The following is a 16,381-nucleotide window of genomic DNA, read 5'->3' as shown; positions in this document are numbered from 1 at the left end:
AAGAAAAACTGAAAATAAATGAGGACAGTTGAAGAGACCTCAGGGATAACATCAAACACACCAACATTTGCATCACAGGGGTCCCAGAATGAGAAGAAAGAAAGGACCTGAGAAAATATCTGAAGAGACAATAGCTGAAAATTCCTAACCTGGGAAAGAAAACTCATCCAAGTCCAGGAAGCAGAGATAGAGTCCCATGCAGGATTAGCTCAAGGAGGAATACACCAAGACACACTGTCATCAAAATGACGAAAATTAAAGATGGAATATTAAAAGCAAGAGAAAAGCAACAAGTAACATATGCAGGAATTCCCATAAGGCTATCAGTTGATTTTCCAAAAGAAACTGTGGGTCAGAAGGGAATGGCATGATATATTTAAAGGGATGAAAGAGAAAAAGTCTACAAAATATACTCTACCTAGCAAGGTTCTCATTCAGATTTGATGGAGAAATCAAAAGCTTTACAGATAAGCAAAAGCTAAAAGAGTTCAGCACCACCAAACCAGCTTTATAATCACATACATTAAAAGGACTTCTTTAGAAAAAGAAAGGCCACAACTAGAAACAAGAAAATTACAAGGTGAAAAAGCTCACAGGTAAAGGCAAACATACAGTAAAGATAGGAAATCATGGCTTGGTAACTGCAAACCAAGTATCAATAATAGATTTACACACAAAAAAGAAAAAGGAACCCAGCAAAGACAAATCTCATATGACTGCTTTTACGTGGAACCTAAAAAAATAATACAGATGAACTTATTTACAAAACAGAAATAGACTTAGACCTAGAAAATAAACTTATGAGAGGGGAGGGATGAATTAGGAGTTTGGGATTAACAGATACACACTACTATATATAAAATAAACAACAAGGATCTACTGTATAGCACAGGGAACTATATTCTATATTACATAACCTATAATGGAGAAGAATTTAAAAAATATATATGTGTATATATATATATATACACACACACACATACACACATATTTTGGAATCACTTTGCTGTATAACACATTGTGAATCAGCTATACTTCAATACCTTTTTTAAAAAAGGCGTAATAAAAGTGGCCACACACAAAAAAAATCAGTTAATGCTGTTTTTATAATGGTCCAGAAATGTCTTTGTTTCTGTCATAAACACAATAATCCAGGAACATCTTTGCACCTTACAGAGCACAGGGTACAAGATCTCCAATATGAGCCTTAGGGAGACAATGTCAAAGGTGAAAACCTGGTGCCGCCTCTGGTTTCAAGCACCAGGGCTTGAGGACGGAGGAACACACACCAGTGGTGGAGGCGGGGTCCAGTCTCCCTCTGTCGTCGTGCTTCACGACATCTTCCCACGTGACATCACTTGATGGATGACTTTCATACAAGCCGCATGTGCCCAAGAGAGGCACAATCTAGGATTATGCCAACTTCTCTAGTGTCTGCTATAACTCAGTGCCCTTCCCTCTCACCCAGGAGAGATCAAGGGCATTTATGTGCATGGGGGCTGCATTATTGAGGGGAAAAAACTTGAATCTGCTGTAATTTATTAGAAGAAATTATTTTCAACCTTCAATTCTTCATGCATCCGTGATACATCCTTACATTACAGAGCTAATCATGATTCGCCAGTGTCCGTCTAGGCTGAGTTTAAGAAGCACCTCTGACTCTCATCGAATGAGCTTGTTTTAGGAGGAGGAAGCTGAAGAATAACAATAACGGGATAAGAGCTAAGATTGAGGCACAGTGGGGACTAGGAGAGAGTTTGTTTTGAGAGGGGATGAGCTTTTAGCAGGCATAAAAATAAGATATGTAGTAAAAAGTGTGAAAGCCATAAAGGATTTGTGAGCGAAGATGAGCACATCCACTGGAGACATAAGCACTGGATTTCTTACTTAAGGAAGAGCTTCTAAAGGGCAGAATCTTGTTCCTCTTAATTTCGGTAAAATACTATGTGCTATTAGCAAAACAGACAATTTCTTAACTTCCAAGGTAGCCTTTATGATTTTCCCTTTTTTGGTAATAATTGACTGGGGCCAAATTTGGGGGTGAAGTGGGAGGAGATAGATGATGTAAGAGAGGTACTTGTGCCCTGTGGCAGAAAGCCGACATCTGGCAAAGCCACACTCCTCTCGAGCAGCCACGTGTAGATTATTTAGTGGCTGCGCTGGTGTTGGTGCTTTCTTCTCTGGTTCTTCTACAAATATGGGAAAGCTAAAAAAAGACCAGTATAAACTAATATACCCGAAGGAGCCTGGGCTGCTCATGCTATGTGGACAGAGATGCTTTCAGTCTGTTTGGAATTCCTTCCGTGTCAGGTTTCTAGTTACCAGGCCTTTATCCTTCGTCCAGGCATGAGTGCGGTTGGCCAGGATTAGCAGAGCCCTCTGCAATGTATATTACACAGCTTTGATTTCTGCAGATTTTACAGAGTCATAAAATACAATGATCATTTGATGTCCTATGTTACAGAGAAGATTTCAGGACAGAAATCCTACTTTCATCACTCACATTTCCCATAGCGTTATGAGGAGAGGGGCTTATGCTCTTTGCTAAGAACTGGGGTGGGAACAGATTTATCAGCAGATGCTTTTGGCCCTTGTTAACACCAAGGAAATGTTTGCAAAGAAAATGAAAGAGGAATGATAATGATAGAGTGCTCAGAAGGCATTTCTAAAACAGTTTAACGCAGGCATCATTGTGATCACCCACATTTAATTCCTTCTTTCATGTTTTTCAGTAATGACCACAAACACAAGAATTTGGTTATTAACAAACTGCATGGGTGCTGAGGATGAGATCCTATATAACCCTTTAGCAGAAGCTATCTGGAAAATGGCGCTTGAGAATGTTTTAGCTGGAGTTCCCGTCGTGGCTCATTGGTTAACGAATCCAACTAGGAACCATGAGATTGCAGGTTTGATCCCTGGCCTTGCTAAGCAGGTTAAGAATCTGGGGTTGCTGTGAGCTGTGGTGTAGGTCGCAGATGTGGCTTGGATCCCATGTTGCTGTGGCTGTGGTGTAGGCTGGTGGCTACAGCTCCCATTAGACCCCTAGCCTGGGAACCTCCATATGCTGTGGGTGCACCCTAGAAAAAGCCAAAAAAAAAAAAAAAAAAACCGAAAAAGAATGTTTCATCTATCCTCTGTAATTCAGGGCCCTTCCCTCTCACCCAAGAGAGATCAAGGGCATTTAAAGAATATCAGATATTCTCTAAAAACAGTCCTACTAAAATAATTTCCTTTGTGAGGGATTATTAGGTTTCTCAAATGGGAACTGAGGACAATTAGAAAAGGGGGGCATGAGAGCATACATAGAAGGAATCCTGCGCAAAGCCCCAAACTGTTGTGAGTGGCTGCAAAGTCATGAAATCAATTTGAGTGACACCTGCATATAATTACCCCATGGTCCCTTTAACTCTGGAAGAGCTTTATTTAAAGAGAATGAAACCCAAAGGAAACAAATCATCATAATTTGTGAGGCCACTAAAATCATCTCTCTCTTTCTGTTGTAATAATAGTTCTAGAATCTCAATATCGAAACACTAAGGATTTCATCCAATTGTCATGCAAGAGACAACAGTTCAATTTCAAGGTCAGATTTGGAGGGCCAACAGGTTCAAGAATGTAGGGTCCTGAATTCTAAAGATGGTCTCACCAGCCCCTTAGGAAAAACTGCACAGCTTCTTGCCCAAGGTTACTGTGTGGAGACACGACATTCCAGGGGAAAAACATGCTGTTCATGAGACCTGCTTTTCCCTGATCAATTTAGATTATTTGTAGAGTAATACATACAATTTTTGGAAAAGATATTCAGATGTCTTTTCCAAAGATATTCAAATATTCATATTGCTGCCACACCTTTACCTGCCCCCATTCCTCTGTTCTTAATTTCTGAAGCCAGGGCAATAGATGGATTTTTCAGTAAACTACCCATAGTCTTTGATCATCAGAATTCCTCTTCACTAAGGGAAAGAACCACAGGGAAGGAGGCTTAAATACTTCCACCTTTGTGTGTGTATATTGGGAAGGGTGTCTATGCCATGATTTCATTAAGACCCCGGAGAATCTTGCCACTGCAGTTCTCTTGCTCTGAAATTCAGCAGCAGAAATATAAGTGCTGGCAGGAGTGCTACTACTTATGCTTGATGAACTTAGGAACAAGCTTCAAAAGCTGGGTTTAGCACTGCAAAGATTCATAAATAACAAATGCTAGAGAGGGTGTCGAGAAAAGGGAACCCTCCAACACTGTTGGTGGGAATGTAAATTGGTACAACCACCATAGAGAATAGTATGGCGATTCCTCAGAAATATAAATATAGAACTACCATATGACCTAGCAATCCCACTACTGGGCATATATTGGGACAAAACTATAATTCAAAAAGATACATGAATCCACATGTTCATTGCAGCATTGTTCACAATAGCCAAGACATGGAAACAACCTAAATGTCTATTGAAAGATGAATAGATTAAGAAGATGTAGTAATATTTGCAATGGAATATTACACAGCCACAAAAATGCCATTTGCAGCAACATGGGTGTAATAGAGATTATCATACTAAGTAAAGTAAGTCGAAAAGAGACAAATACCATATGATATCACTTCTAGGTGGAATCTCAAATATGGCACAAATGAACCTATCTACCAAACAGAAACAAACTCACAGACATAGAGAACAGACTTGTGGTTGCCAAGGGATGTGGGGAGGAAATAGGATGGACTGGGAGATTGGGGTTATAGATGCAAACTATTACATTTAGAACAGATAAGCAATGAGATCCCACTGTATAGCACTGGAAACCATATCCAGTCTCTTGAGAAAGACCATGATAGAAGATAATACAAGAAAGGGAAAGTATATATATGTATGACTGGGTCTCTTTGCTGTACAGCAGAAATAGGCACAACATTGTAAATCAACTATACTTTGATTAAAAAAAAGAAAAAAGCATTGCAAAGATTCGAAGCCTGCCAAGCACAGTGGCTCTTTCTGTGCCAGGCTCCATCCTAAGCATTTTCCCCATGTAAACATGGTTATTCCTCACAGCGTGCCACAAGGTAGGTACTAGTGTTATCCCTGGTTTGGAGGTGAGGAAGCAGAAGAACACGGAGGCTGAGTAACTTGACCAAGGTCACACAGGAAGTGGCAGGGCCTACATTTAAGCCTGAGCAGTCTGACCCAGAGGCCTCATGCTTGACCACTAAGCTAGACCGTGCAGCCTCTGACCCCTCTTGTTCTTACCTGCTTACAATGTGCCTACTGGCAGCAGGTGAGAGGAATCGGAGACATTCTTCTGATGCCTTCTCGTGAACAGTGGGTGAGGGGGAAGCAGTTCAGTCTGGGGAGGATTAAGGTGTGTGACTTTTATTTAGGAGACTCTAGAGCAGAGGAGTGATGTGAATTACCTATGCAGCAGCCCCACTTGGAAATACTGTAGGCACCTCACACCTCACAGGTACAAAATTAAACAGTGACCCCTCCCCAAGACTGCTGCTCCTTCAGTGGTCCCTTTGAAGAATGACGTAATCCACACAGCCAGTCACACCAGAAATCTAGACTCCTCGCTGTCATCCTCACTCCAGCCAGATGTTGGGTTTTAGGAAATGCTCTCTAGAAAATATTCTAGAAAATATTCTTGGCTGTTCATCCTCACTGCTCTGGCTTTACTTTATGCTCAAATCCCTTTTCAGTTGGGCTAGCAATAGTATATTAGGGCCAATGACAGGCTGGCCAAGTTGAGGGCCAGCTTCACAAAAGAGCAGTTCAACAGCACAGAGGCAGGTGCACATGAATCTGAAGGATGTTGAATTTTGTTAACCATCAAGCCAGTTGCCAACAACTTTGAAGCAATTTTGAGCACATCACACTTATTATCAAATGAAAACATGGCACAATTTGTGAAGACAATGAGTTCCGTTCTCTTTCAGAACCTCTGAGCATTTATACTTTTTTGGGAATGTGATAGTCTTGAACTTAAATCCCAACAGTTTAACTGGTTTAAAAGTTTTTTTTGCTTGTGCCTGAATATGAGATCTGCCAAATGCTTTTATTTATTTTTTTAAAAAAATCAGGTTATCTTTTCTCCAAATTTATAAGACTAAATGAGGTTTATAGATCATATTCCATAAATCTCTGGGTTCACTTTCTGCCTTAAGAAATGAGAAGTTCCTGTCACGGCTCAGTGGAAACAAATCTGACTAGCATCCATGAGGACACAGGTTCAACTCCTGGCCTCACTCAGTGGGTTAAGGACCCAGCATTGCCATTGGTGTGGCTGTGGCTGTGGCTGTGGTTGGCAGCTGTAGCTTGGATTCGACCCCTAGCCTAGGAACCTCTGTATGCTGCAAGTGCAGCCCTAAAAAGACAGAAAAAAAAAAAAAAAGCATGGCGGTATCTAAGGTAGTTGGTGGACAAATGGACCAGGGACCAGTGGGTAAATGAGGTGCGCTGGGTGTCCGTTTGGCAGGAAGGCTTTGACGTCAGCACCTCCAGAGGCTGACCTGATCTCATCTCCAGGCAGGTTCCCTGTGAAAAGGACTTTCCTCCTCCTCTCATCAGTGACATGAGCTTCCTGGTTCTGGCCTCCTTTGGAGAGGACACATGGAGGAGGTGTCTGGCTCTGGAGCTCCCTGTGGATGAAGTGTGGTTTCTGAGAACTGATTCAGCCACAGTCCTGCTTGGGCATATATCAAAGATTGATGTTCTAACAATCTCTCTGATGCCCAGCACTAAGTCAGTGAGGCAGCCCCCTTCTCTAATTTCCACCAGATAACAGATGGAAGTGTGTTTGGCCCCTCCGTGTAAATTCTGGTGTGGAATTGAGGCACCTCGTGGTACTTTTCACAGAGGTGTGTGTGTGTGTGTGTGTGTGTGTGTGTGTGTGTGTGTGTGTTGGTGGGGGAGTCATTGTGGGCCTTCACCTCCTGTCTGCACTGAGCAGGTTCCAAGGCCAGGCGGGGGGTGGGGGTGGGGGCCCTCAGCCCTCAGCCCTCTCGTCTGCGCTCCAGCTCGTTATTTGGCAGCGGGCTTTGGCGATGGCATCAGCATGACAGACTCTATGTGATATCACATTCTCCTCAGCTCTCGGTTTTGCAGATGAAATGGATTTACAGCACAAAGGTTACTGAACGGTATTGTCGAAATGATTTTCGAAAAATAATAAAAAGTTATTAAGAGAGTCTTAGGTGCTGATGACTAGCTCTGAGCTCCCCCAACCTGCCTTGGTCTCTTCATCCTCTGGCTGATCATTACATGGCTGGTAAAGACTGGTTATTAATGTCATTACCAACCTTTTACTTTCAAATCCCCTTTTATTGAAATTAGAGCATTTGGTGCCATTTCCCTTTCTGCTGTAATACAGCCCGACTGTCAGCCCAGTTTCTTCGCATTCCGTCCTCGCCTTTGATGCTGCTAGAATGGAGCAGCTAGCAAATCAAGGCTTATAATAGCCCAGACTGATTGGGGCTACTAGGAAATTACTCCGCTCTCATCATCACTTTTTTTTTTTTTTTTTTTTTTTTTGGTCTCCAGTGTTCTCGTATGGTTACTGTCCTGAGCCTTTCTACAACCCTCCTCTCATGCCTCCACCTCCACTCCCTTTAGTGAACTGAGATGTGGATCCAGAGCCATTGATGAGTGCTTTTAAAAAAGGCAGAGCAAGACAAGCTTTTACTCTGAGCGAGCCCCTTCAGCTGTTATTTCATCCACATTTATTCTCTAACTCCCTGATTTATTGATTTATTCTTTGAACAATTCAAAGAAAACTATAAATTCGCCTTTACTTCTGTTTCTTTGAGGGCTGCCTTGTCCTTGTCCATACTTGCTGCTGGCACATGTGCCAATAGGAAACCATGTCCTCCTGTTTGATCAGATGCATTCTGCTCTTGGCACAGCAGCAACCTCCATTCTTTTTTTTGGTCTTTTGTCTTTTTAAGGCTGCACCCATGGCATATGGAGGCTCCCAGGCCAGGGGTCCGATCAGAGTTGTAGCCGCCGGCCACAGCCACAGCCACAGCCAGGCCAGATCTGAGCCGTGTTGGCAACCCACACCATAGCTCACGGCAATGCTAGATCCTTAACCCACTGAGCGAGGCCAGGGATCGAACCCACGTCCTCATGGATGGTAATCAGGTTCGCTAACCGCTGAGCCACGACAGGAACTCCACAACCTCCATTCTTAAAGTCAGTCACGAAGCTGAAGCCTTAATAATTTAAGTAAAAGCTTTCACAGAAAAGCAAATATTTACAAGTACGAGTCATCTAATTTAAAGAAATTAATTAAAAGTAAATGCTGAAGTGATTTAAAACTAAAGAGCCATTACCAAATCAAACGTTATTTACCATTTGCCCCATGCCAGCCCGTTCTTAAACATCAGGAGAGATGGGGTGTGAGGACCCCCCCTTTGCTACTGTGGACTTTGAGCTTTCAGAGGCTCTGGAACTAGATCTCATCCGCAGTAGGGGTGGGAGGTGCTCTCAGGGTCTGTAGTGCTGAGGGATCTGGGGACGCACCTCAGTCAGGTGGGAAGAACTTGGGACTCGGAGGCAGAAGACTGGGCTTGAATGGAGCAGGGCACCTTGTGGAAATACGATCCAGGTGACTTAACTTTCTCTGATCTTCAGCGACCTCATATGTAAAATGGGGATATTATGACTGCCTCTCCTCCCCTTGCTGGGTTGTGATGGAAACAAAATAAGAAGAAACACACAAAAAGGTCCTCAATACCTGTTGATTTTTTTTTTTTTTTTTTTTTTTTTTAGGGCTGCACCCACGGCATATGGAAGTTCCCAGGCCAGCAGCTGCATCGGAGCTGCAGCTGCTGGCCTATACCACAGCCTCAGTAACGCCAGGTCCAAGCTGCATCTATGACCTATGCTGCAGCTTGCGGCAACACCAGATCTATAACCCACTGAGTGAGGCCAGGGATTGAACTGGTATCCTCACAGACACTATGTTGGGTTTTTAACCTGCTGAGCCACAACAGGAACCCCAATACTTGTTGAATTTGAAGTCACAATCATTTGTAAAAGAAAGAGAGCTGGATCGTCTATATGGAGTTTAAGGTTACTGTCCAAAGACCTCTAAGGAGCAAGCAAACAAATTCTTACACAGGTGAAAACTTTATGACTGAGTCCTACGAACTCTATGTGCACCAGTCCATGTGAGTGTGGGTCAGTGTGGGAAATCCTCCAACAGAGGTTGCAACTCGTAAGCCCATAGAAAGAATGAATAAAAGAAGGAGTAAGTATCTTCCTATATCTATAGGCACACCTGGCATTTAAAATTTTTTTCCAACTCGTTGCTGACACTTGAATTCAGCTTTCCTGTTTTTCTTTAAAAAGGGCCTTGTCTTCCTTTAATGCCATAATCAGCTGGGGCTGCCTGCCAGAGGCAGGGACTTAGTCCTCCCTAGGCTCTGCTCCTTGGCCTCTCTCCTTGACAGTTCCCACCTGCCCCTGCTGTCATTGTGGTTTCCAGCCCCTGCCCCATGGGAATAAGTCTCAGCCTCTAGATTTCTGCAGCATCACATTCAGTTTGCATCCTCCACTTAAAGGTGCGTGTTGTCCAAATTCCTCACTTCAAAGAGCGAAAGTGCCCTGGGAAGCAGACTGAAAATTCTGTCACCACACCTGGTCCACTTTTCAATCTTTAAAAATAAATCCTCCATCAATACCTCTGTTAGACGTGCAGTATGGAGAAGGGACCCAAATGGGGATTGCAAAGACGGGGTCATATCCTGGGGGCTTCAGACAAGGTGTGCTACTTACTTTCTCAGGCCTTATCTGCAACTCCGTAAAGTGAATAGGTGGCCCCCAGTGAGTCATCGGGGGTTACCATTTCATGACCCTTCCAGGAAACCACACAGGCTCCAGTCCAAACTGACCTCAGGTCACATTGCTGCCTTTTGGCTTGACCTCTGCAAGGGTGACCCTGGCCGGACTTCTCTACTTATCTATGCCTTGGTTTCTCCATCTGTAAAGTAATATGTGCTTTTCTTCTCAGAAGAGAAAATGCGATGATATGGGTGAAAGCGTTATTGGAGGAAAGTTGGGGTAAAAAGAATCCAAGATCTGATACTACTCTTTGTGTCTCAAAGGTTGCAATTAGGAAGGGAAACCTGCCTCGCCTAATGGGATTTCTGGATCAGAATTTGCACTCCCCATTGAGAGGCCTGGTGCAGATAATTTCCTGACCAGTAGATGATACTGCGCAAGTTTACCCCAGCCTTCGTCAGAGTAATACCAGACCTCAGTTAAAGGGTAGGGGTGTCTCACTTCAGAAAAACTGGCCTCTGATTTACCTCCTTGCCCCGTGTATCTTATGAGGAATGTGTGTAGTTACTGTTATCAGGTGGTTAAGCAATTTGATGAGGTGTGAACTAGCCCTTTAATTGTTCTATTTACAACATGCTTATCCGTGCCTGACATCCCATTGGGGAATTCTCAACCTAGTTGATTAAGGGAGGTTTGGTGAACTACAGTTTGGTAAAACCAGAAGCTGAAAAATACCCTTTGGAGTTTTAGCAATTTTGTAGGCATTTCTAAGTGCAGAACATGCTCAGCTGAGGTTAAAAAAGTATCAAGAACAGCAAATGAATGAAATTGTTCATTACCTTCACCACCACCATTTAAAAAATAATAACATGGAAAATTAAAGATGGGGGAAAATAACTAAATTTAAATCTACTTGTTCTCCTCTGGGTGCTGTTTCTGATAGAAAGAAATGGCTTCGGGGGCGGGGGGGAAGGTTTCATCTGTCAGGGATAGGCAATCAGAGTTGCTTTTAGGAGCTACATGTTGACTTAAAAAATAATCCTCTTATCTTTTCTCTGTAGTTCAAGATCTGGATGGACAAAACTCCTGATGTTAACCTAGCCCAGAGGACCATTTACTCCTTGGTTGGTGAGTGCTAAATGCAGGCCCAAATATCACACACCTACAAAAAGGTATGGGCCCCAAAGTCTATCCTGGAGGCTTTTATCACCTATCTGGGGAGATAAAGGAAGAGGTGAAAGACAAGGCAGGGCACATGTGTTCAGTGCTGAGTACGTGCCATAGGACACTTTACAGCTGAGGGTTTTGCTGATGGGTTGAATTAAGGGGCTCTTAAGGAAGACTTGCATGTGGACAAGCAGAGAGAAAGGGACAGTGAGAGATGATGACCCGATAAATGAGGCAGCTGAAAAAGCGCAGGATACTAGGTAGAATAGCTCAGAGGCCAAGAAAGCCTTGTTGTTTTAGGGTCAAAACTTTACCCATCCCAGATATAATTTCGCCCATAGCTCCTAATTCTGAATCAGATGCCCTTCTTAGGAACTTATTGAGCAATATCAGTAATGCTAGAACGTTATGTCATGATGGGTTTACATTGATGTAAGATCCTGGAAAATCTTTAATGCAGACATTATGGATTATATTATTTTCTTATGCTTGCTCAGGAAAAAGTTCCGGCTGTATAGAATTTCTAGCCTCTATACTTAATTACCTATTTGCTTATTTATCCCCCAGTAAACTATAAACTTCAGAACAGTAAGGGCTGTTGCTGAATTCACTGTTGACTTCCCAGTGCCTGGCACATGGTAGGCACTCAATACAATATTTATCAAATGACTGCTATCTGGAGATTCCTGGTGTGGAAGACAGGGGTTCTCTTTTCTTAAAACAGAGTGGGACTTATATGTGTCGACTGAGGAGAAAAAAAAAAAAACATGCTCATTTGAGTCTCAGCCTCATACCTTTCTCCCCCAGCAGCTGGCATCTTGTGTGTTGCCTAGTGACCAAACTCCCATCTCAGACACTGGCTCTGATAAAATGAGTTTCTGTTGTGGTGGGTGGCTCAGCTGCCCTACGGTAAACAAGAGTGCTAGGCTTAGAGTCAAAACTCCTGGGTTCAGGTTCCAGCTCTGCCACTGGCTTTGAGTGAGAAATTTCCATGTTCATTTTCTTCATTTAAAAGTGGGGCTTATTATGCCAAGCTCATAGGGTTGTTAGGAGAAGACCAAAGTAGAGACACATAGGAAAGCACTTTCTGTGCTTTTTTGTAACCCGCAAAGTCCTGGTCCGCTACGAGATACTGTTAGTATTTGCATTACGCCTCCACTTTCTCTGGGCCTGGGGTTCTTCCCTACCCATTAAAATCCTATGGGGAATGAGGTCCTACCCCTGAAATCTTAATGTCCAAGGCTGTGTGCCTTCATTTTGCTGCTGGACCTTCCTGATGCTCATAGAACCCTCAGTCTTTTACCAGATTCCCTCTTGGGCTGTGCTCCTCTCTGCCTGTTTGGCATCTTGGATTTTTGTCTAAAATGGATGGACTTGCTTGACTCTGATGGTCACCATCACCAGGCCTCCTCTCTTATCCCTTCTGCTGGGGCATCTCCTGACCCTTCTATCTCTAGAGGTGTCTGTGTTCAGGTCTCAGCCAACTTGGAGCTAAGCTATCCTGACCATCAAGACAGACCCTGCTGCAAGAAGCAACCAGATGAGACAGGGGAGCTGGGCAAAAATAGTGCTGGGTTTCTACTCTGGGATGGGTTTTCACATGTGACTTTGGGAATGTTCTTAACCTCTATACACAGCCTCATTGTTCTCATCTGTAAAACCGGAATAGTAATGGTTACATGCCTAACTGGGTAGGTAGGAGGGTTAAATAAGCAGGCCTGTAAAGCACTTAGTGTAGTGCCTGGGCATGGTAAGTGATTGATAATGGTTGGCTTTTTAAATTGTAATTATTTTTTTTCCCTGCTCCAACTTCTTATTGTTTATTCCTGATTCCTTATGTCTTACATGCCTTTCTGTTCTCCAAATATTCGAATACGTCCAGAGGCCTTTTTCTTCTCTAAAAGTCTGCTTCCTCCAGATGGAAATAAAGCAAGTTATCACCACTTTCTCAAAATTTATAGACTATGTTCATAAAAAAAATTTATACAAAATCCACTAGGATGTATAGCCTTTCTAAACAGCTGTTCTTTTTGTGTGTTGTCCTGGTTGTATTCTTTAAGTCTAATTGCCACTTATTAGTGTGTCCACATTGATGCTTCCTCTTGGAGAATTGCTGGAAAACTTGGATTGGGATTGTTTATGTTCTCAGCGACAATCACAATTGCATGGGCAGCTATAAAGTAAGTTATAGATGCATGCATCCAAACGCAAAGGAATTTGGGAAGGAGCCAAAAGACCATCAAAGACTCATAATATCCCCCATATCTCTCATCTTTTTCTTTTATATTGGACTATCTGGATGGATGCAACACTGGATTATATTTACTTGCGGAAGTATTTTTGAAGCCTGTGGGTCAGATAACAATCAGACCTGGAGGTAGAAAACAGTTGGGTGCACTGACCTGATCATTTTTTAGGGGTTTAACAGTCATTCTTTTTATAAGTGTGTGACAAGAGCTTCTGCTTTTCTTTTTCATCCTTGATTCTATCTCTCCTTCGTCCCTTGTCATCAGAGTTGGGATAGTGGAAGTTTGTGGCTTTTCTTGCCTAGCATCTGTCTCATCCTATCCTGGTGACAGGACTCTGTCCAGCCATGCCCTGCCCCCCTTAGTCCCCATGGTTCAGGTGGAGCCAGTCTACCCAGGACTCCAGAGGGGGCCTGTGACCCAGACTGGGCCATCTACACATTCCACTTCCTGGGCACAGTGATTGTGGTTAAGCACATAACTCAATCACAGCAACCTGAGACAATTCTAGGACTTTGTGTTGGCTGTGTTGAAATGAGAGAATCCCTCTTTTGCTAGAGCGACTCTGAAGATAATAAGCCTGGCGGTGTGGGCAGCTGTCTCTCCCTCAGGGTGGAAGATTGGGCCTGAGAACAGAGCCAACGCAGAAGAAAGCAAAGTCAAGAGATGGGGAGAAGGAAGCCACCTCCTGATGGCATTCTCTGAGTTCCTGGGTAGCTCACCTGAAGATAAGTCTACCGTTGAACTTTTTCTGCGTTACATTTACCGGGAGTTTTTTGCTCTGTTCTGGATACAGAAAGATACCTGAATAATACAGAGGGAAACTAATAATGCTTTCCTTTTGTTTGAGTGTGGAAGAGGGCACCTAATGGGATGAACATACATCTATAGGATAACATACTTAGAAAGGGCAGATGGCCTTGCATTTAAGTAACAACCTGGAGAGAAAAGCTACCTCAGCTTGGCACAGTTCCCAACATCATCAGGATGGAGAAGGTGAAAAGCAAAAGGCCTAGACTACCTCCCTCATTAAACCGTGATTAAATAAAGGGTGCTGGGTGGGGAAAGGAAAGAGGCATGGAGTTTGGGAGTGTTCCAGATAGATTTCTGGTCCTTGACAAACATCCTTTAGGCTTAGATGCCTGCGCCCATAACCAACTTCCATAACTATATGTGCAGTTGTGGCAGTCTCTTTCTGAGGAAGGGAATAACCCCAAACTCTTGTCCTCTAGCTGCTCAATAGGTGACAATAAAATTGGCAAATGATTAGCAATTAGTTATGTAAATGTAAACCACTCCAAGAAAATTCCCGCCTGTTCAGACTCAAGGGTGTAAATGAAAAGCAAGATACCACAATGACTTTCCCATTGTACCCAGGTCTCCTCTTCCTTCCAGCCACAGAAACAGGCAGCTGTTACCAGTTCCTCATGTCCGTCTGGGTCTCTGTTCATCTAAGTGACTGGAGGTGGGCCTGGCTCTAGAGTTGCTTTGGGAGAGAGGTCTGGAGAGCCTGAGTTTTATGAGATTGTAATCTCATCCTATGGAATACTGATTTTACATGATGTTTATTTGAATGGCGAACAGATGAGTCCACTGCCTACGAACATGGAAACTTGTCTTTTAAGGAGCAGTGCAAGACAGACAGACCTGCCTGGGGTTTTCTTCTCTGCTTTTGAAAGTGTGGTGAGTACACGCCAGGCCATCCTAGGGGTGGGCCTTTGAGAGCTGGAGTTTGCCAGGGACCAGCAAGGGCCCACGGCAGCTAAAGCCTTCCCCAGAGCTTGAGCCTGTCCACGAGGTTTTACCAAAAAGCACATCTGAACCACTGCCAGAATCAAGGGTGTGGGTGATTATTTTACTTCGGTCAATGGCTCCTTTTTCTTTGCCAGCCGTCAAACTGAGCCCTCCACAATTCCACAGAAAACACAAAGAAAATCTCACACTTGAAAATTTCATTACTTGTCTGGAAACAATCCAAACACTCATGTTTTATAAAAATTGCTGGATGTATTAAAAAAAAAATCAAGGTCTGGATGGGTAACAAAAAAGAGAAATTTGAGTTTTGGAAAGAATGCTCTGGGATAGATATACAAACTATTCAAAATTAAAACTTGGAAAAGCATGCCATGTCATCTCAGTCACAATTATTTGATTTATGCATTTCTGTTAGCAGAAAACCTTTTTTTTTTTTAGTGACAAAGATACAGTTTATGGAAAAATATTTTGATTTCAATGAAAGAATCTTCAAAACTCAATTAGAAAGCCCACAAAATTTAATACAAACAGAATTTCCACTTAAACTCAAAATGATTGAAGATGGAGCACTGTCCTTCCTGACACCTTCATAGTGAAATGTCTAGAATTTTTTCCCCTCAGTTGCAAATTCCTTCCTGTGTTTTTGCCTTTCATTCTTTCAACATTTAGTTGAGTGCCTACTATGTGCTTGGTACTATGCAGGGCTGAGGCTGCAGTAGTGATAATGCAAGACCCTGCCGTTAAGGAGTCTATGGCCTTTGCTTTCTGTCTCAAAAATCCATTCTTATATTCATCCCACCTCCAGTGGGTCTGTTACTCTTTGCAAAGCATGGGTGTAAATGAGAAACTGAGAAAAAAGAGAGCAGCAGAAAAAGGGAAAAGAAAAGTAACCTTGTCACTAGTTTCCATTTGAAGGTCAGCAATTCTGCTTATACTCCCACCATTGGTCATGGCTGGGGTTCATGGTAGAAAAAGATTCTAAAAATCCAAATCAATATAAAGCAAAAACCAATGAGAATAACCTAGTACCTTAGTATTGGCCTAAAATATAGAACTCCCCCTCAGGAGCTTTGTCTACATTTGGAAAAGTAAAAGCCACAGAGAACGTCAATGCCAATACAATGAGATACCAGAAGGTTCCAATAATTACTGAATTTGTTACATGTCAGAAATTCAGAGAAGAGAATAAACTGCTTCTGATGGCCATGGTATTGTTATTCAGAACATTGGAGCAGTGGGTTATTAAATATAGATGGCGTGATAGTCAACCATCAAACCTAAATCTGATATATTCCAGTGCTGATTCTGAATCCTTTTCAATTAAGTAGCTTCTTCATGAAAACACTAAAAGTAAAACCAAATTTACACCACAAATACAATTGTGGTTAATAAGGAAATGAAAACAATTCAAAAGAATAGACATTTACTTCTTGACCACT

At 42.7% G+C, this 16,381-nt stretch overlaps 1 protein-coding gene across 6 annotated transcripts in view; it reads right to left on the bottom strand.

Moving 5' to 3' along the window:
• The window catches only part of PARD3B (par-3 family cell polarity regulator beta), a 1,031,031-nt gene that overhangs the window by 17,709 nt on the left and 996,941 nt on the right, over positions 1 to 16,381 (bottom strand). The window lies entirely within an intron of this gene.

This window comes from Sus scrofa, chromosome 15 (genome assembly GCF_000003025.6).
Source record: "Sus scrofa isolate TJ Tabasco breed Duroc chromosome 15, Sscrofa11.1, whole genome shotgun sequence".
NCBI classification, from domain to species: domain Eukaryota; kingdom Metazoa; phylum Chordata; class Mammalia; order Artiodactyla; family Suidae; genus Sus; species Sus scrofa.
Note: the sequence above shows the minus strand (reverse complement) of the source record. Positions and strands in the feature narration are given on the sequence as shown.